The sequence below is a fragment of the Ambystoma mexicanum genome, chromosome 5q (assembly GCF_040938575.1).
Source record: "Ambystoma mexicanum isolate Mex_15411 chromosome 5q, UKY_AmexF1_1, whole genome shotgun sequence".
NCBI classification, from domain to species: Eukaryota; Metazoa; Chordata; class Amphibia; order Caudata; family Ambystomatidae; genus Ambystoma; species Ambystoma mexicanum.
Genome location: NC_090933.1, coordinates 779,247,662 through 779,268,659, shown reverse-complemented (window position 1 = coordinate 779,268,659; position 20,998 = coordinate 779,247,662). Strand labels below are relative to the sequence as shown.

General features: G+C 48.9%; 1 protein-coding gene across 2 annotated transcripts in view; it reads left to right on the top strand.

Moving 5' to 3' along the window:
* LOC138497657 (early endosome antigen 1-like) overlaps positions 1-20,998 on the top strand; it is a 734,693-nt gene that overhangs the window by 129,714 nt on the left and 583,981 nt on the right. The window lies entirely within an intron of this gene.

The window sequence follows — 20,998 nt, the reverse complement described above, 5'->3', positions numbered from 1 at the left end:
AGATTAGCAATCTCACCAACTCAGAGAGCGCCTTGACATCCAAGGTCGCTGAAGAGCCACTCTTGTCCAAAATAATTCTGGATCGGACGGTTGAACTTATGAATGAAATTAAGACTTCCATTCTGAATGAGGTATTCTAGACATGACTTATTTCACTGGGTGTTGCCAGACTACTATAAAGGAGAGCGTTGACAACATCATAAGCGCTATCAACATGGGTGCTGGCCTCACTAGAAATAACTGGCGGGGCATTGTGGGGGCTATGTTCTCACCCGATGTGATAAGGGCTCCCCGAACTTCGACTGCAGAGTTGGTGAAGGATGCTGAGAAGGAGCCAGAGCTGGGGGTATTCACTAGCGTAAGCTTGAAGACCTCGTAGAAAAGGGAGAAAACAAATCTAAGAAAAATTTGGCAATCTAAGGGCATCTAAGATGTCTTCACGCAAGTCCATGCGTGGAACAGCGCTTCGTGAGCTAAATGATCTGAATGCAGCTGAGGGAGATAATTATACCACTAAATTGAGGGAGACTAATGCTGAGGGTGTTTTGGAGATCTCAGATACAGAGCTGAACTGTGAAAGGGGGACGGCATCAGCATACATCATGAGCTCCACCGGATAAAAACAAAACGGTCCTTCAGAGCAGAACTCATGAATATGAGGAGGATTACCAACTGCATGTTTGAGGCTATGAAATGTTACCCAAGCAAAGGCAGAGTAGTAGGGAAACCTTCAGATAGGGAGCAGGGAGTTGAGCAAATTTATGAAATGTTTAAACAAGCGATGGACTCTGTGTCCTGCTCTCTTAGAAGTAGAAAGATTTAGTCCTTGGAAACAGAGTGCTAAGGAAAGACTGGATATGGGGCCAGATCACAAAGGCCCGAGCCACCTGAAGTTTGGGTTGTCAGGGTTTTCGACAGACCCTAGGGACACTGAAGAAACTAGGGGAACCCTCTGCATGCCTAAATCAGGGGTACACCTGCTGACCACTAGTGAGGGGCCGGTGGTATGGACTCCTCGTTCAAGGGAAGTCCCCCAAGTGATGAGAGGCAGAGGTGAGATTGTTAGTTAACTCTATTTGTCAAAAGAGAAATCATATCGTGCCTCATATTGCAATAAAAATATTAATATTGGCCTACGGCAAGCTGCTCGAGTCGCTTGCAAAAGCATCCGTGTCGCAAGGTCCTGACCTTAAATCAATGTAAGCTGCCATTTTAGGTCAAACCGCCATTTTAGGATTCGCTTTGTAAAAGTCACCCTGTGAGTTAAAATGGTGGACGATGTCATTCCAGAATACAACATGGCCGTCTTGACCTCTGTACATAGCTAATATGTAACTTGCCTGCAGGCCACTTGTTGAGGTCGTGAACTGAGACCTTGTCCTTCGTTGACCTGTGTGTAGAAGGATTACTTGTGCAATGAAACTAATCCACGAGCATATGTCGAAACAATGTATTGAAATACTGAACGTAGAACATCCGTTTAACTACATTGCATTAATGTTCGAGAAGGCCTGCATAGGCTTGTTGATACATGTATTAAAGGCAAACCAGTTATATGCGGTTGTTCGAGACCTGGCACGAACCCTAGTTTGGTGATGTATTCAATGGAATATTAACCCGAAGAGGGGCTGGACATCGTGCCCACCAAGTGTATAAAAAGCAAATGCATTCTGATGTACAACGTCTCTCACTGAACACACTGAACCACGCTGGAGTTCGTTGTGTTGTACTGAGGGCCGATAGCTATCTGATTTTGCTCTGTTTTTGTAACTGGATTCAGTATAAAATTAAGTACTTTGTATGTTCCTTTGTAACCCGTGTTCGGGTGTATTTCCTTTTGGGTTACTCGGCCTCGATATTTTGATTTTGTTTTCACATATTCTCATTCATGAAATTAATATTGCCTCCCTGGCTGATTCAAAGGGGAATCCTAATGGGAAAGGGGGTTTGTCCGCAACTATGAATGGGCCTACGAACAAGCAGTATGTTAGAAGACACGAGAAGGTCCAGGAGGGGTTGCAGCAACAGCAGAGAGGTACACCCCAGGGATCCACCATGAATCTAGAGATTCGGTACCTGGGTGTTAGACTAAGTGTTGCGGTGTTCCTCGAGGTGCCCAGCCTTATCCTAAATTATTTATTTGAGGAAGGTGGGGCCCCATTCCCTACATAGACCATATATATTTTCCCTCTTCGAAGCAATACCGGAACTAAGGCTGATTACCTCGGCCGATATCAAGTTAGCTGATTTCATACACCCCCATAGATGTGATTATGTCAGACTTGTTATCCCTTGCCAAATGGTTCGCTCCACCCTCTTAATGAGGCAGGTAGTTAACAAAAGTTCAGTTATTATATCACCAGATTTAAAGAGCCCATTTAAGTTGCTGCACATTTCCAATTTGACACAAGGTGGGATGTGGAATACGGGGGTGGAGGGGTGCTTGAGCGATGAACAAGGGGGTCTTACTGTGGAGGGCCCAAGTTGGCGCTGCTTGCCCCTCTCACTAAGACTCCATAGGTCAATAAAAAACCGCTCAGTCAGCCACTTTAGTTATGCTGGGAGTTTTAGCTTTGTGTCTTGGAATTCCCGAGGGCACTGATATTTAATTTCTAATGAGGTTTTGATTAAGGAATTTAAGTCTTTTGATGTAATATTTCTGCAGGAAACATGGGCTTTGGGAAATCTTATCTGAGACGGTTTTGAGGTTACCTGCCTGCGTGCCAAGCAGGGGGTGAAAGGTTGACCTAAAGGATGTGTAGCAATTGCTTATAAGCAGGGCCTCAACATAACTAAGATGGGTGAGTGGAGGATACTGGATGGATGCATTTTTGCTCAATGCAGGGGGGGGGGTCGGTAAATGTCTATTGGAAAACTGCTGAGAAAGATGAAGCTGAATTAATAATTGCCCTGGAAAATCGGAGTCCTCTGATAAATGAGGGGGTTTTCAAGGTCCCAGTTGGGGTCACCATTCTAGCTGGGGATTTTAATGCCAACTGTAAGGAGGCCTACTTTGATATGCTGGAGTTATTGTCCATTTTGGACGTCTACTGCTCCACACCTTAGGAATACTTGGGGGTTGGGGGGTGTGGAGGGAGCTCACTGGTTGAATTTTGCAGAGGTATGGGGGCTAGAAATGATTGTGAATGACAGCCCTACCTGGCAGGCGAGGGGCTCAAGCTCCACAATTGACTATATATTTCTATTCCAAACTATTGTTTGTTAGGATAATTGATTTTAGGATATGCCCATCGCATCACAAGGATCACTCAATGCTCTGTTTGAATCTGAGTTGGTACACTAAGGTCCCCTATTTCGCCCATGCATAAGTCAACCTGGAAGTCAACGTCAGAGGGAATAGATTAAAATGGTCCTCTGCCTTGATCCTCAAACTGAATGCCACTATGGGCACGATTTGAACTCTTATACCTTGGAGGGAAAAAGAATGACTTATGCCATTGGTAACTTTCCGGCATATTTAGAGACAAACATGGCAAGGCTCTCTAGATTTAATCAGTATAATAGGGCAGTTGTTCCCAAACATAAGCCGATAGGAACGGAGTCGGAGCCGATATGAACAGAGGGACGCGAGGTCTTTAGCGCATTACTGCATGACAAATCGTGAGTAATGCAGTAGCAAACTACACAAGTGAGACTACCCATATACCACTGTTATAATCATGGCCACGCACCCCGCTGGAGTGGACTCCCACTAACTTCCACGTAGCTATACGTTATATGTAAAACCAGGCGTCCTTAGCGGCACCCGCGAGCAGACCAGGAGTCATTAACGGGACCGTTGCTAGCATCCTCCCCATTCCCATTGAGCCCTATGGGGGCTCAAATGGGAAAGGGGATGTACCGGGTCCGGGTTCCTTGAATGGGGAAAATACCGGGCCCTCCAGTGTCGGATGGCCCAGTAATTCCCCATTCAAGGAACCCGGACATGGCACCCGGTAAAGCGGCATGGCTACATCCATACTTGTAATGAGGTCTTCTGTCATCCGACTCCTTAAAAGCCAGAAATCCATGGCTGCATCCAGAGAAACCGCGGTTGCAGCCATGGATTTCTGGTTCAGGGATTGATCCCACCAACCTAAATATCAAGCATTACGCCCTTTTATTGGAAAATTTGGCATTTAGAATCTGCGAGTCTCTTTGTAGACTTTAAACCGGCTAATCTTCGGATCAACCCGACATCAATTATCAGACTTTGCACTGAAGCACCTTGTATGGACAACAACATATCGACACATTTCTTTGAGGCTGAACAGCACGTGGCATCCTAAATTTAGGATTGGAATATACATTTACTTTTGAGCGCCTTGAGGATGACCAATTGTCTCAAAACACGTGTTGGCTGATCTAAAGACAATAAAACCAACTGGAAAACATTTGTTTGATTTTTGAAGCATCAATTTGGCGTTATCTTATTACTTCATTGGACTTGAATTTATTTGATGGTAGAGCGCAGGTCACCCTCCCAACCCCCCATTTATCTTGTTAAATTATTTCAAACTTTGTGGGAAGTTTGTGGGACTAGGGACAACCTGCTGCCACCTTCAAAATAATCTCCAATACTAAGCATGCTGATGGAATAGCGCATAACCATCAGATCTTTCCCACAACTTTATTCCATTTCCAGCATTCAGTCTAAAATATTTTACCATAATTGTCTGAAAACAAAAGCAGTAACATCGGCAAGGCAGATGAGGTCTATCAATCGGAAATTTGGTAAATGTATCTTGACTCCTTGCAGGGAGTATTATAGAATGAAAGTACAACCGAGGCTGTGTTGCGGCTTGGAATTATTTCCGTTATTGATTTCTTCCATATTTGAACGTTGTGTAAGGTGTTGTATGGAGAGTGGTTCTCTTTCATTTTCATTAATGTGTTCTGATCCAATTAATCAGGTATAAGATGAGACTTCAGTCCATAGGCAGTATCATGCCGTGGGAAATGTGTTTTTGTCCCCGAAAGAGTCTCTCTTATAGCTTGCTGGGTGAACATGATTCAGGGGGGCTTTGTTAAAGATTTACGCATGGATGGTCCTGAGATGGTGTACAAATAAAAATGAACTCTTGGAGTTCAAATTATATTTTCAGGTAGTCTCCCCGTTCAGATGGTATCCGGCCATGGAGAATTACCTGAAGAAATACCTGAATAGAGGTGTACGAAACAATATAATGCGTTTTTGTTTTAATGTATTAAGGGGCTTACTCATGGAATTATGTGCGCCGAAATACAGGCTTTGTGCAGCATTCTGCTCGCAGATCCCCATTTGTGAAACGGGGATTTGCGGGAAGAATGGCGCACAAAGCATGTTTTTCGGCGCACACAATTCAATGAATCGGCCCCCAAGTACGCACAAAATCCACATCAATAGACATCAATGGATCAGTGGTCACAGGAGCTGCAGATTCTGTATGAATTCTGGGGGGGTCGAATCATTATTTTGTCTGTTAATTGTGTCCCCCACCTTGTTATTGACTCAATTGCTTTATTTTGCCCAATTTGTTCAGCACACACAACGAGTATTTAGAGATCAGCTCTGGTTGTCTATGTTACATGGAGACTCAATGTCACTAAAGTTGAGAGTGGTGTCTTCATAAAAAATGCATGTAACCTAAATGTGGGGTACATGAGCCTGGTTGACATGCTGTTTGTATATCCATTTCCTGGAGTGCAGTTAATGAAAAAGGAAAAACGTATGCAAGCTACCTTGAACTGAGGTTTTATGTGTCTACAAAATATGCTGTATTAACACTGATTCCATGGTGTAGTCCAGGATCAAACGGTACTCGTCTATACTCTTGATCCTCAGGAAATGATGAGAAATGTTAACAATATGTTTTCTAGACTTTGCTTTTAAATATTGATTTGGTCCGAAGGATTATTTTTGATAAGTTAGTTTAGTTGGTACTCTTTATGAGTGCAGTATAGCTTTCTTTCATCTAGATATGATTCTAAATGATATCTATGAATTGTGTTCTCCTGTCCTGGGGGAGATTGGATTTCTTTGGCTTCTCTTTTATGTTTATTTTTATTCTCTAATGTTGTGTTATTTAAAATAAAAAAAGGTTTTTTATGAACATTTTGTTTAACTTACAGACATTTTTCACATCTTTTTAATAATGAGCAAATGTATCTGCCTCCCCTGTTTCCCTCGCCCAAACTGACCCCACCCACCCATCAGCCTGTGTCTTCCATTTTACAGTTATGCACTATGCTCTATTTGTCCATCCCAGGTCTCCATGCCCCTGATTACTTTACTGATGGGAGTGACTGGTTGGAATGTTCAGTTTGTTTTGTGTCGTGTGCCGAGGCCCATAGTTCTCGAACCATTATTCTCCAGGAGTTTAAGTTTGTGTTTTTCTCACCGTTTCGTCTCCGAGCTATTTCTTGCCAAACGGAGGTTTCGACCAGTGACCATTTCTGGACATCTCTCCACCACCAACGTGCTTATGGGCCTCCGTGTGTCTGCCAGTTCAACGCAATACTGCGCTTCGGCAGGATATACGCCAGTTGTTTCAATTTGCTCGCATGTTTCCCTTGCTTTGGTCATGGGAGGATACCGAGCAGGCAAGCTGTGGGAGAGTTTACGTCTAATGTTATGTCTGCTTTGGCTAACCTCTGTGCTATGTCTTCCCAGTATTGCTGGATTTTCCCACAGGCGCAGCACATGCGCACCATGTCTGCGTTCACCAGTCCGCATTTTGGGCATCTATGTTCTACAGCCTTGCTAAAGATTGCGATTTTCTGTGGGATTAGATATGCCCTGTGTGTCACATATATCTGTATTAGCTGGAGGTTTGCGTTTCTGCACACTGGTTTATGAAGAGCTATTGCCCTGTTCCCTTCCCTGTCCGTGATTGGTGTCTGGAGTCCCTCCTCCCAGTGTTGGCGGGTCAGCTCTAGCTCGGTTCCAGGCTGGGTCATGATTAGCTCATACACTATCGATACTGCATGGCCTCTTCTGATATGTCATATAATGTTTCTATCACTTCATTCTGTGTTAACTCCCCTGCAGACTACTTCTGCTTCAGTTTTATAAGCAACTTGTAATAAGTGTTGCCCTTTATGTATTCCAGTTTCTAAAGGGAGTGCTTGAAGTCTACTGTCTTCCCATCTTGTAGTAAGTCTCCTATTGTCGCCACCCCCAAGGTTCCCAGTATTTCCTCAAATTAATTCTACTTTGCGCATCCTCCCCTACCAAGAAGAATGGCGCACAAAGCATGTTTTTCGGCGCACACAATTCAATGAATCGGCCCCCAAGTACGCACAAAATCCACATCAATAGACATCAATGGGTCAGTGGTCACAGGAGCTGCAGATTCTGTATGAATTCTGGGGGGGTCGAATCATTATTTTGTCTGTTAATTGTGTCCCCCACCTTGTTATTGACTCAATTGCTTTATTTTGCCCAATTTGTTCAGCACACACAACGAGTATTTAGAGATCAGCTCTGGTTGTCTATGTTACATGGAGACTCAATGTCACTAAAGTTGAGAGTGGTGTCTTCATAAAAAATGCATGTAACCTAAATGTGGGGTACATGAGCCTGGTTGACATGCTGTTTGTATATCCATTTCCTGGAGTGCAGTTAATGAAAAAGGAAAAACGTATGCAAGCTACCTTGAACTGAGGTTTTATGTGTCTACAAAATATGCTGTATTAACACTGATTCCATGGTGTAGTCCAGGATCAAACGGTACTCGTCTATACTCTTGATCCTCAGGAAATGATGAGAAATGTTAACAATATGTTTTCTAGACTTTGCTTTTAAATATTGATTTGGTCCGAAGGATTATTTTTGATAAGTTAGTTTAGTTGGTACTCTTTATGAGTGCAGTATAGCTTTCTTTCATCTAGATATGATTCTAAATGATATCTATGAATTGTGTTCTCCTGTCCTGGGGGAGATTGGATTTCTTTGGCTTCTCTTTTATGTTTATTTTTATTCTCTAATGTTGTGTTATTTGTGTCGTGTGCCGAGGCCCATAGTTCTCGAACCATTATTCTCCAGGAGTTTAAGTTTGTGTTTTTCTCACCGTTTCGTCTCCGAGCTATTTCTTGCCAAACAGAGGTTTCGACCAGTGACCATTTCTGGACATCTCTCCACCACCAACGTGCTTATGGGCCTCCATGTGTCTGCCAGTTCAACGCAATACTGCGCTTCGGCAGGATATACGCCAGTTGTTTCAATTTGCTCGCATGTTTCCCTTGCTTTGGTCATGGGAGGATACCGAGCAGGCAAGCTGTGGGAGAGTTTACGTCTAATGTTATGTCTGCTTTGGCTAACCTCTGTGCTATGTCTTCCCAGTATTGCTGGATTTTCCCACAGGCGCAGCACATGCGCACCATGTCTGCGTTCACCAGTCCGCATTTTGGGCATCTATGTTCTACAGCCTTGCTAAAGATTGCGATTTTCTGTGGGATTAGATATGCCCTGTGTGTCACATATATCTGTATTAGCTGGAGGTTTGCGTTTCTGCACACTGGTTTTTGAAGAGCTATTGCCCGGTTCCCTTCCCTGTCCGTGATTGGTGTCTGGAGTCCCTCCTCCCAGTGTTGGCGGGTCAGCTCTAGCTCGGTTCCAGGCTGGGTCATGATTAGCTCATACACTATCGATACTGCATGGCCTCTTCTGATATGTCATATAATGTTTCTATCACTTCATTCTGTGTTAACTCCCCTGCAGACTACTTCTGCTTCAGTTTTATAAGCAACTTGCAATAAGTGTTGCCCTTTATGTATTCCACTTTCTAAAGGGAGTGCGTTGAATTCTACTGTCTTCCTATCTTGTAGTAAGTCTCCTATTGTCGCCACCCCCAAGGTTCCCAGTATTTCCTCAAATTAATTCTACTTTGCGCATCCTCCCCTACCAATGCCACCAGTGGGATCTGAGGTGAGTAGGGTGTTTTGGTCTTGAACATCTGGTAGGCCTTCTGCTATACCCTTTTCCCTAGTGTCAACAGGAGTGGGGGCCTCACTAATTGTGTCGGGTGTATCCATATTGCCTTCTTCAAGCAGAAGGGGGTGCATGCAGGCTGCAGTGGGGGAGTATCCTGAGTCTGTTCATCCGACAACCATCCCCTGACTAACTGTAATTGGAACGCTACAAAATACACCTTGAAGTTGGGCACCTTAATACCCTCCCTGGTTATGTGGTTTGTGCAATTTAGCCAGTGGTAGTCTACACCTGGAGCTAACCCACAAGAACCCCCTACATACAGTGTATAGTTTCTTAAAGAAGCATCCCGGGATAATGTACGGGACATTAGTGAAATAATGTAGGAGTCTTGGGAGGACCACCATCTTCAGTAGCGCAACTCTACCCATCAAAGAAAGAGGTAACCTAGCCCAAAACTCCCTTGATTTCTCAACCTTGTCAACCGCCTTCTGTGCGTTGTGTGTGCTCCGATTTGGGGTCATGGTAGATGTCAACCCCCAGATATATGAATATTTCTGCCTCCCATCTCACCGGAAACATCGGTATTGCATTGGCTGTTCTACCTCTGTATCCTGCTAGGGGGAACAAGCACGATTTCTGTTTGCTGACTGTAATACTGTAATACATGAGAGGTCAGCAAAATGGTCAAATACTTCCAATATATATTGTAGATTGGTTTCCAGATGTTGTAGGTATAGGAGCCTATCAGCATATAGGGAGATCAGATTTCATCTACCATGTGTGTCTGACAGCCTCCTGATGCCCCCTGCGGATGAACGCTGCCAAGGGTTCTAGCGCCAAAATAAACAGCATGGGTGTCCATAGGCACCCTTGTCTCGTCCCCTTTTCGAGCATCCACTGTTCTGAGATTTGGTTGCCTGTTTTGACTCTTGTAACTGGTGTGCTATACAGCAGCTGTACCCATTTAATATATGCGGGTCCCATGCCAAATATCTTTAGTGTGGCTAGCAGCCACGGCCACTAACTGAGTCAAATGCCTTGACTGCATCCAGTGAGGCTATTGCGTAGAGATCAATGCTATTCTTAGTGTGGTCAATAAAATGCTACAACCTTCTCCGGTTCCATGTAATGTTTCTGTTCAGCACATAACCCGCCTGGTACGGGTGTATGAGCCCACTAGGACTAGCTTGAGCCTCTTGGTTGATACAGTCGTGAGTATTTTCCCGTCTTTGTTTAATAGCAACAGTGGTCTGTATGACCCGCAGTCTGTGTCGGGTTTATTTGACTTAAGTGGTGGAATGATGAGCGATTCTCTCAATGATACCGGCAGGACCTCTGCATCAAATGCTTCGTTTAGCATTGCTAGCAGTGGGGGTATGATATCTTCACTGTACTCCTTCTAAAATTCACTGGGCAACCCATTGTTCCTGACGTCTTACCTTTTGGTAGCCCCCAATAGTACTCTCTAGTTCTTCCAAGGTTATGGGAGCCTCCAGCCGTGCGGCAGCTTCAGGCTCTAATCTCGGGAGGTCAGTCTGTGCTAGGGCCTCATCTACCTCTGAGGGTTGTATTCTCGATGTTTCAGCGTATACATTTTTATAACAGTCCAGGAAGCATTTGTTTATATCTGCTTGCGTCATACACGTTTCCCCATTGTTATTGAATTCATCATGTCCCATTTAGATTCACTTTTGTATAACCAGGCCAACAGGTCTACACATCTGAGAAAATTCTGCGCTCCCAGTCTGTCCCAGTGTCTCAGGCATACATGCTTCAGTCGGTTAGCCTTGTGGGTCCGGTCGGCTGCCATTCCTTGTGCTTTATCTATTTCTTCTAAAGCAGTTTCTGCATTAGATAAGTCTCTCCTTATTGGGGCTTATATGCCCCCGGCTGCAGCTATTGCTATTCCCCTGATCACCACCTTAAAGGCATCCCAGACCATTCCTGCAGATGCTACACTACCTGTGTTGTGTGTGAAGTAGACTTTAATGCCCACCCTAAGGTGTTCGCGTAACACTTCCTCTTACAGGGATTCGCTCCTAGGCTTCCAGGGCGGAATACATGCTCTAGGGGTGAGGGGGTGGAATATGCACCACCTGACTGTTAACGGCACATGATCGGACAGTACACACGCTTTGTATTCAGCTGTCGTGAACTTGCTGAAGGTTTCTTCTCCTGTGAAGACATAATCTAGTCTAGTAAATAAGTCTTGCGGTGCTGTGTAGCGCGAGTATCCGCAGATCTATGGGTGGAGGTCCCTCCAGATGTCTGTCAGGTTGAATGCTTGTAGCAAGGTGTTTAGGGCTATGGCAGCAGGGGCTGGGTGCACAAGTTTGACATCTGATCTATCGAGCTTTGGGTTTAGTGTACAATTAAAGTCTCCTCCACGTATTAGTGTGCTGTTTCTATATGGGCCAATCCGGGGGTATAACGTATGGAAATAGGAGGCCTTATGGTTTGGGGCATAAGTATTAATGATAAACACTTACTTTTTTCTCGAGAAAGCCATGCACTGTGATCATCCTACCTTCTCTGTCTTGAGGACCCGGAGAGGGACCGCCTGTGCCATACACACCAACACCCCTCTGGCGTACTCCGAGGATGGGGGAACCCAGTATGGTGCCACTCCATTTGCTGGCCAGGACTGTCTGTTTCTCTTCAGTGATTTGTGTCTCCTGTAGGGGTGCAATATCTATCTTTTGGTGTTTCAGGTATGTCATAATCCTGTTACTCTTAATGGAGCTGTATAGCCCCAGGACATTCCAGGAGGCTATCTTATGTGCTTCAGACATATGTAAAGTGACTTAAGAGTCTTGTCGTGTGGTGTGTGCATGCTATATGTAAAAACATAGGCTGAATCCCAACTAACCCCACTAACTTCCCTTCCCCCTAACCCCCAACAGTTGTCCAGCTCTGTACCTTGTGCTCAGACATACCCACTTCTTGCTCCTTTCCCAGTTATCCTGTCCACTGGTGTCCGGAGTGCAACAGGCGGATACGTAACAGCTAATATCTGTCAACAAAAATCTAACTTGGGTAAAGGGCGCTCTTTCACCGTGCTCCTGACTTTTGTAGACTGTGTTGTTGCTCCTGCTATTCACTAAGAGTCTTGGTGCCACATATCTTCTGTGTGGAGTGCGTCTTCCTGGCGACATTTCGCAGTTGGTTGTTTCTGTTTCCGAAGTGACGTGCTAGGTGCCGGTTCCTGTGTCCATTGTTCTATCCTTTGTTCCCAACGGGAATTTCTCCCTGTCCAGCCACTTATGTGCTTACCTTGGAATGACCAAGAAAACTGCTCGGCAGTTCCGTATGACCTTCAGCCTCGCTGGGTACAGCAGCATGTATTTAAGATTGGCATCTCAGAGTCTTCTTCACTGAAGTGAAGTGCATCCTTTGTTTTTGTACCTGTAGGGTGTAGTTTGGGTACGCAGTGATTGTCGCAGATGCTTTCCGTATCGTGCTGCCTTTACTGAAGTGTTCTAGGATCTTTTCTCTGTCTTTATAATTCAGTACCTTGGCTATGATTGGCCGTGGGGGAGGGCGTCCTGGGGGCTGTTTTCTGGCCAGGCATCTGTGTGCTGGTTTGACTGTAAAACCTTGAGATACGGCACCTGGGCCTATTTCCTGCAGGAACATGTTTTCAACAAAGTTCGTAGGGTTCGTTGCCTCTTCACCTTCGGGAAGGCCTATGATTCTGACATTGTTTTTTCAGGCCCGACTTTCCGCATCTTCAATCCTCCCTTCCAGGTTCTTCATTTGTTGCTCCAATATTGATATGTCTTTTGTGGACTCTTTCAGTTCCACCGTATTCTCCACCATCTGTTGTTTTTCTAGGGTTACTGTGCACTTGGCCAGTGACCTGATGTCTTGTCTCTGCAGGTTCACATCTATGCTGATGGTGTCTGTTAAGATGGATTTCTGAACTCTGACCTGGTGAGCAGAGGTTCGGAGGCCAGCCTAGTTTCTTGCAACAGGGTAACCTTCTGGACAAGCCAGACCAAGGTAGCTAGGCGGCAGTCAAGACTAGGTCTCAGGGGGGGTGAGGGTGACTGAAGGACCTCAATGAACACACAGAGTAAAAGACACTTACAAATCACTCCCAGTCAGGTGTAGATATATTAAAAATACAATTATTTCAAGGCCTTTGAGTTTCAACACACACATTAAATCACAGTTCTATTATTAAGCCAACACAATCCTATCTAAATGCATATTTCTCCAGCATGGGGTCTGGCATGGATTCACATGCTCATGAATATTCCCCGTCGTCAGGCTGGGAATCCTCGGTAAAGAAAAATCAGTATCAGTTTCGTTTCTGATCTGTCTTTCGTAGTAGTAACCAATCACTGATCTTTGCGTCATACTGCCCACAGCCAATGACTGCCCTCTCCCTAAGCCCCGCCTCTGGCAGCCATCTTCAGATTTTTACCGCACGTTCAAGTGTTGGGATCCTCGTGCTATTGCTCTCGAGCGTTAGTGCTTTTTTCGCGCTTTTTCTTAGGAACATTTTCTCTTTTTCGGTCAAAAGAGCCTCAAGCTCCACCGTTTCTTTATCCGATCAACGGGGACCCGTGTCGGATTCTTCTACGCCCCTCAAGAGTGAAGATTTCGTCGAGCCACGCTTTTGGAGGACTCCAGAAGTTTCTCAGGCCCTTCTCGAGCATGGCCCAGGAGAAGGGAAGCTCGACGCCCGGAAAGCTGTTCAGGGTCTGCCCTGGATGCCAGCTTCAGAACGTCTTTAAGGAGGACGAACACTCCCTTTGCCTTTACTGCCTGCATGAAGACAAGACGCACGTGGAGAAGGACTGTGCGTTTTGCGGCAATATGTCGGAGCGGACCATGAAGGACCGCCATCAGCGTCTCGCCAACTGGCTGGAAGGAAAGAACCCGTCAGGCGAGAAGAAGAAGTCCGAGCGGTCTTCTAAGACCTTTGAGGGTGCCCCGGCGACGGGGGTCCAACAGAAGGCCAAGCACCGCGAGTCCGCTGGCACCGGGAACGCCGAACGGTCGGGCTCTACGTGCGCCAGGCAGGGCGCATCCTCCCCGGCGCCATCAACCACGAGCCAACGCTCTGGCTCTGGTAAGAGGAAGGCCGAGCACCCGGCGAAGCTCCTGGAGAGACCCCGGTCGTGCTCGAAGGCCCCATCGGAGGGGGAGCGAGGTGGTGACCCTCCCCCCAAGGAGAAGGCGTTGAGCGCACCTAAGGTGGTGAAAGCCTTGATCCATCCGGCCAAGGCCTCTATCAAGACAGTCGCGGCGGCCCTGGCTCAGCCTGTGGAGGCTACACCAGTGGTGGCGACCTCGGGGCCCAGAATCTCCCTGCCACTGCGGAGGGAATCCTCTTTCATGCCCATCGACAGGATCCCCGTGAAACCTCAGACGGAGAAGAAAAAGGGGGGACAGGAGGTCGTCGTGGATTCGGCCTCAACCTCTGAGGAGGAGCTGATCGAAGTCTTAGGCCACGGCGCTGGCGTGGAAGAAGACCATCCTGTCGGGAGGGACCCCGACGTGGGAGACGACGAGAATGTCGAGGGTGCCGATGGGGCTCCTGAACGCCCGTCGGAACCCTCTCAACCAGTGACGCTAGACAACTCGGTGGCCATTTTGTTGGCTATACGGTCCTTATGCTCGGAGATAAGGACGAGACTGCCGTTACCACCAATGGAGGAACCACTCCCGACGGGGGACCCGGAGCCAGGCCCTTCTGGGAGCCCTCCTCTTAAGAGAAGAAGGCTTCATCCTCCACCTCCTTTTCAACCTTCTCGCCCTGCTCAGCCCTCCTCCCCGTCCACGACACGTGGGGATGATACGGGGACTGACACGGCCGCGACGGGTACTGACGACGAGGATCTTCCGTCGTCACCTCCCACCCAGGCTTCCCCACCCGACAAGATTGGATCGTTTCACGCCATGATCGCCAGGGCATCCGAGCTTTTTCAGCTCTGCCATGAATAGAAGAAGAAGGAAGGTTTCCTTTATCAACGGCGTGAGACCAAGAGGAAGACGGTCCTCGCTGTACCTCTACTGGACGATATCTGGGATGAGGGTCTCGCCCTCCTCAAGAACCCATCCACAATGCCGGCTAGAAGGGATCGGTACGAGAAGAAGTACCGGGTCCCGGACGCGGCCTCTACGTCAACCTCCCCGCCGGACGGCGAGGGAAAGAAATTGGACACGATGGGATGCAGAGTCATCTCATCGGCAGCGACGACGATCAAGGCTGCCAACGCCTTGGCTATCGTAGCCCGCTACAACAGGGAGTTGTGGTACAAACTCGGCCCCCTGCTGGACTTCCTACCAGACGACAAGAGGGCTGAGGCCCTAGAGATCTTGCAGGAAGGAGAAGTGGCGTCGGACCACGCCATTACGATAGCGACGGACATCGCGGACACTGGATTTCGCCAGTTGGGCAACGGCGTGTGCCTTAGGCGGCGTGGATGGCTCAAGGCTACTGACTTCCGTCAGGACTTGCAGACCAGAGTCTTGGACATGCCGTTCGACGGGAGCAACCTGTTTGGGAAAACAGTGGACGATTCACTACAAGCCATCAAGGCGGACACGGAGACGGCCCGGGCTCTTGGTGTTCTCCACAACGACGGCCGCCCTTTCGGAGTGGCGGAGGCAAACAGGGTGCCTCCAAAGGTTCCAGAGGCGGATTTTCCACCTATCGTCAAGCGGCCCGTTCGTCGTCACAGGAAGCCTACAGGGGACGAGGCAAGTCGGGCGGACCCCGCCGTCGTCGCCAAGGAGGACAAGGCGGCAAAGCCTCGTCGAAGCAGGACTGAACCGGCCGTGGGGTCGGGCCCCCACCGAAGCACCCCGGTGGGAGGCCGGCTGCCGAGCTTCGTCAGCGTGTGGGAGTCCATCTCCACCGACCGTTGGGTGCTGGACGCCCTGGCTCAGGGTCACGCGCTCGAGTTTCTAAAGAGGTGCCCACGCGTCCCCCCTGTGGCCAGGAAGGAACATCACATCCCTCAACTTCTCTTGGAGGTAAGGGCGATGCTCAGGAAGGGATCGAGCTCGTCCCAAAGAGGCTTCGGAGCTCCTGAGTTTACTCAAGATACTTCCTTGTGAAGAAGAAGACTGGAGGATGGCGTCCCATCCTAGACCTACGACTGAACAAATTCATCAAGGCACAGAAGTTCAGGATGGTCACCCTCCAACACGTCCTGGGTCAACTGGAGGAGGGCGATTTCCTGTCGTCGTTGGATTTGGAGGATGCCTACTTCCATATCCCCATCCTACCAGTTCAGAGCCCTTCCCTTCGGATTGAGGTCGGCACCCAGGGTGTTCACCAAGTGCCTCGCACCGGTGGCGGCGCCTAGAGGGGATCCACGTCTACCCCTACCTGAACGACTGGCTCATCCGAGCGAAGACGAAGGAGCTCGCCGTGGAGCACACGGCAAGGACCGTCCAACTACTCACGGACCTGGGATTCTCCATAAACTACGCCAAGTTCCACCTGGTGCCCGCGCAAGACGCACTGTTTCTGGGAGCGAAGCTCGACACAGTGTCGCTTCTGGCCTCTCCGTCGGAGGAAAGGACGAGGGCCATCTTGGGCAAGGTGCAGCGGATGCTGGTTGCGGACGCGGCCAGGGTGAGGTCCATCAAGTCCCTCCTCGGAATGATGTCTTTTTGCATTTATCTCATCCGCCTGTGCAGGCTCCGGATGCGCCCGCTGCAGGAGTTCCTGGACGCGCGCTGGATCCAGACGACGGGCAGCTTCGAGGTGAGGATCACACTCGACGAGAGTTTCCGACGAGCGATCCGGTGGTGGGGCACCCGCGCGCATCTGACGGCGGGCATGGACTTCCAGACCCCCGGCCACCAGAAGACAGTGACCACGGATGCCTCCCTGGAAGGGTGGGAGCGCACACCGAAAATCTGCACGCGAGAGGCCTTTGGCTTCCGACGGAGAAGTCCCTCCATATCAACGTCCTGGAGCTCCGTGCAGTGTTTTGGGCCCTCAGGTCCTTTCTTCCGTCCCTCAAGGGCAAGGTGGTGAGGATCTTCACCGACAACACCACCACCATGTTCTACATCAGGAAGCAGGGCGGTACCAGATCCCCAGCCCTGTCCAAGGAGGCGCAGGATCTCTGGCATTGGGCCGTCGCCCAAGGGATGTTTCTGGTGCCGTTTCATCTGGCAGGAATAAAAAACACCATCGCTGACTTGCTCAGCAGAGAGCTGCGCTCGTGCCACGAGTGGGAACTACGACAGGATCTAGTGGACCGCCTCTTCCGACGGTGGGGCACACCCCAGATCGATCTGTTCGCGACGGCGACGAACTCCAAGTGCCGGAGGTTCGCCAGCAGGTTTCCCCAGCCGAGGAGCATGGGCGATGCTTTCTCGTTCCCCTGGGAGGGCCTGTTTCTATACGCGTTCCCTCCATTGCCGTTGCTGATCCGGCTCATCAACCAGCTCAAGAGGTCACGGTGCAGGATGATCCTCGTCGCACCTGCGTGGCCGAGGCAGATATGGTTCCCGGACCTTCTGGACTTGTCAGCGTCCCCGTCAATCAAGCTGCCAGTGGACGCGGATCTTCTCTCCAGGGAAGGAGGCGCCATCCTCCATCACGACCCGAAGTCGCTGAACTTGCAGGCCTGGCTCCTGCAGCGTTAGAGTTTGAAGGCTACGACATACCGGCCGACTGCAGAGAGGTTCTTGCAAAGGCCAGGGCATCCTCAACTCTTAAATGCTATGGACACAAATGGAAGAGGTTCTCTGTCTGGTGCCACGCACAGAAGATTAACCCTCTACGGATTACGGCTCCCCAAATACTGCCGTACCTACTGACGCTGGCCAAGGCTGGACTGGCGCACGCGTCCATCAAGATTCATCTTGCTGCGATCTCCCGATACACCAGAACCACGCGACGGACGTCTTTGTGGTCTCATCGTCTGGTGAAAGAATTCATGAGGGACTGTTCAGATCCTTCCCGCCGGTGAAGGCTCCGGCCCCGGCTTGGGAGCTCAACGTGGTGCTGACCAAGCTCAAGGGACCTCCGTTCTAGCCTCTGCACTCGGCTCAGTTGAAGTTCTTGTCGTGAAAAACAGCGTTTCTTGTGGCCATCACCTCCGCACGATGGGTGGGAGAGATCCAGGCCCTTTCCTGCAAGCCCCCGTACTTGACTTTTCACGACACGAGGGTAGTGCTCAGGACGCACCCCGCCTTCATGCCCAAGGTGCCATCGGACTTCCACCTCAACAAACCCTTGGTGTTGCCTGTTTTCTTCCCGTCGCCTTCGTCGCCGGCTGAAAGGACTTTGCACTCGCTGGATGTGGCTAGAGCGCTGAAGTTCTATGTGGACCGCACAAAGTGTTTTCGGAAGACGTCACAACTTTTTGTGAACTTTGGACCTGTAAATCAGGGGAAGGCTCTCTCGAAGGCCTCCATTTCCAGATGGCTCTCCGGCTGTATCATGTACTGTCATCGGTTGGCAAACCGACCGCTGCCTGGCCGTCCGAGAGCCCACTCCACCAGAGCGATCGCAGCTACCACGGCGTTCCTATCTGGTGTGCCCTTGCTGGACATCTGCAGGGCTGCTACGTGGAGGTCGACGCACACCTTCACGAAATTCTACTGCGTCGATCAGGATTCCAGGGAGGAGTCCAGGGTCGGCCAAGCAGTGCTGCGCAACCTGTTCACCTAAGGTGAGCCTTGTGAGGAGGTACTAATTGCTTAATGTTGAGTTTTGGATATAATGCTTAATGTTGAGCCTTTGCCACCTCCTGTGGTTGTGCATGTGTGTACTGCTATGTATTCTTTTATTCATGAGCATGTGAATCCATGCCAGACCCCATGCTGGAGAAGGAACAAGTTACCTACCTGTAACTGTTGTTCTCCAGCATGGGTCTGGCATGGATTCACATGCGAACCCTCCCGCCTACCCCTCTGCGGCTCTTCACTTGGTCATACTGCCACTTCACGTGCTACCAAATCTGAAGATGGCTGCCAGAGGCGGGGCTTAGGGAGAGGGCAGTCATTGGCTGTGGTCAGTATGACGCAAAGATCAGTGATTGGTTACTACTACGAAAGACAGATCAGAAACGAAACTGATACTGATTTTTCTTTGCCGAGGATTCCCAGCCTGACGACGGGGAATATTCATGAGCATGTGAATCCATGCCAGACCCATGCTGGAGAACAACAGTTACAGGTAAGTAACTTGTTCCATACAAGACCATTTGGGTCTAAAGGGTTGATGCACAAAATGGGTCCACAACCTAAAAGGGGAAGGAAACAGGCCGTGCAAATAGTCTTTAGTCCCTTCTGCATCCAATACACTCCTAACTAAGAGGCAGTCCAATCCCTAAGAAGAGTGGAGCCTAATACTCAAATATACATGCCATGCCAGCGCATGCAGTAGTTCAAATGGGCAAACACGGGGTCTTTTCAAGGGTCTGTAGCAACTCAGGAAGGTGGGTGAGGCAAAGAATAGGTTCCCACTATTCGAGGAGGGTCTCCACTTGAGGGCAGAGTCGATTCCAAGAGTTGGATGGAGGAGCTAGGGGCCACCGGTTAGGGTTGCAGTAACTCACCGACCCCGGGCACACTCCGGACCAAACTTCGGCAGGTTCAAGTGCGGCAATTTGGCAGCTTTGTGGCTTTCAGCGACGGAGATACAGCTATGATTCCCAAACGGGACAGTGGCGATTTATCCGCTCCTGGTGGATGGATCAGACCAGTTTCACTGCTGCAGGCTTCAGGGGCAAGAGGGGCACAAATGCAGCACACCTGCGGTCGTCACCACGGCTGGGCGACACGGTAACTGCGTATACTCCGGTTCTGGGGCACTCATCTCATTTCAGACCTGGGAACGTCAAGTGTATGAAATTCAGTGTGAGGGTGCTGTGAACACAGAGCTAGCGATGCACCAAGTTTCGAGGGCCTCCTGTGTAAACTTGTCAGCCCATGGACACTTCCGAGAAGGCTTACTTGCAGGGTTTGATGAAGGTGCCGAGAATAGTTTGTCCCACTATTCCAATGGGTCAAAGCATCTTCGCAGACCTTCTAGGACGACCAGATGCAGAGGGGTCCCACGGGACAACAGCGTGCTCAGGGTGCCAAACCTTCCACCGGGTCACCAGCGGTTGCTCAACTCGGCTTCTTAGTTTCAGGATACTTGGATCCTATCCTTTGTTCAGTTGGAACTCCAGAGATCGAAAAAGTATGGGTGTTTGGGGCCTTCTCTTATCCAGAATCTCCTTCACGCCAAAACGAAGAGGACCCAATGGGAGATCTGCTCACATACAGGAATACCATATGTGGACCAATCACGGACCACGGTGTTCCCAGGCATTTACAGGACTCCAGACTCTCTGGGACCCCGGATGTGTATTGGAACCAGACATTCCAGCCCACATCCTGGAGGCGCACACACACAAGGCATGCAGAAGTACACGAAGGCTTGGCGTTTCGCCAGTGAATGCATGCCCAAATTAGGACTAACCCAGGTCGGCTCGACCTGGGGAAGGTGAAGGGGCAAGATGGCCAAAGAACCTCGTGGCATGGCCATTTTGGATCCAGGTCACCTATTTGTCCCAAACGCTGTAATCACGGTTTACCTGACAGCAAAGGGTTAAAAATATACGAAATGATAAGCTGCCACCAGCCCCTTCTGAGGCACATCTGCACTTCTCCTATAAAACCTTCAAGAGTATCTACGGCCTTTGGAAATGACCAATAGACCCAAGTGTACTGTACCGGTAGGTACATTGTACGCTTGTTACATGTTGCAGAAAAAGTTGCAACATTGGAAAGGACTAAGGGAAACAAAGTCTCCCAGTACTGACTTTCGGGTATGTCAGTTTCCCCATAAAAAGTGAGTGAAAAGCTCAGAGGAGTGCAGCAGAAGTCTGGGCTCCTCTGGTAAAGCCAGACTATGGTGTTTAACATCAGCAAAAAAGTTGAATGTACACAGCTGGAGGGTAAATTACACATAAATGGGAATATTTCCTAACTGTGTCCATTTTAGCTTCCAATGCAATTTCGAGGGCTACAATAGCTGCTAGAACTGGCAAGTCCCCCATTGCTTGCTCAAGCCCCCCTGGTTGTGTTGTGTCCGTTAGCAAAGCTGTTGTG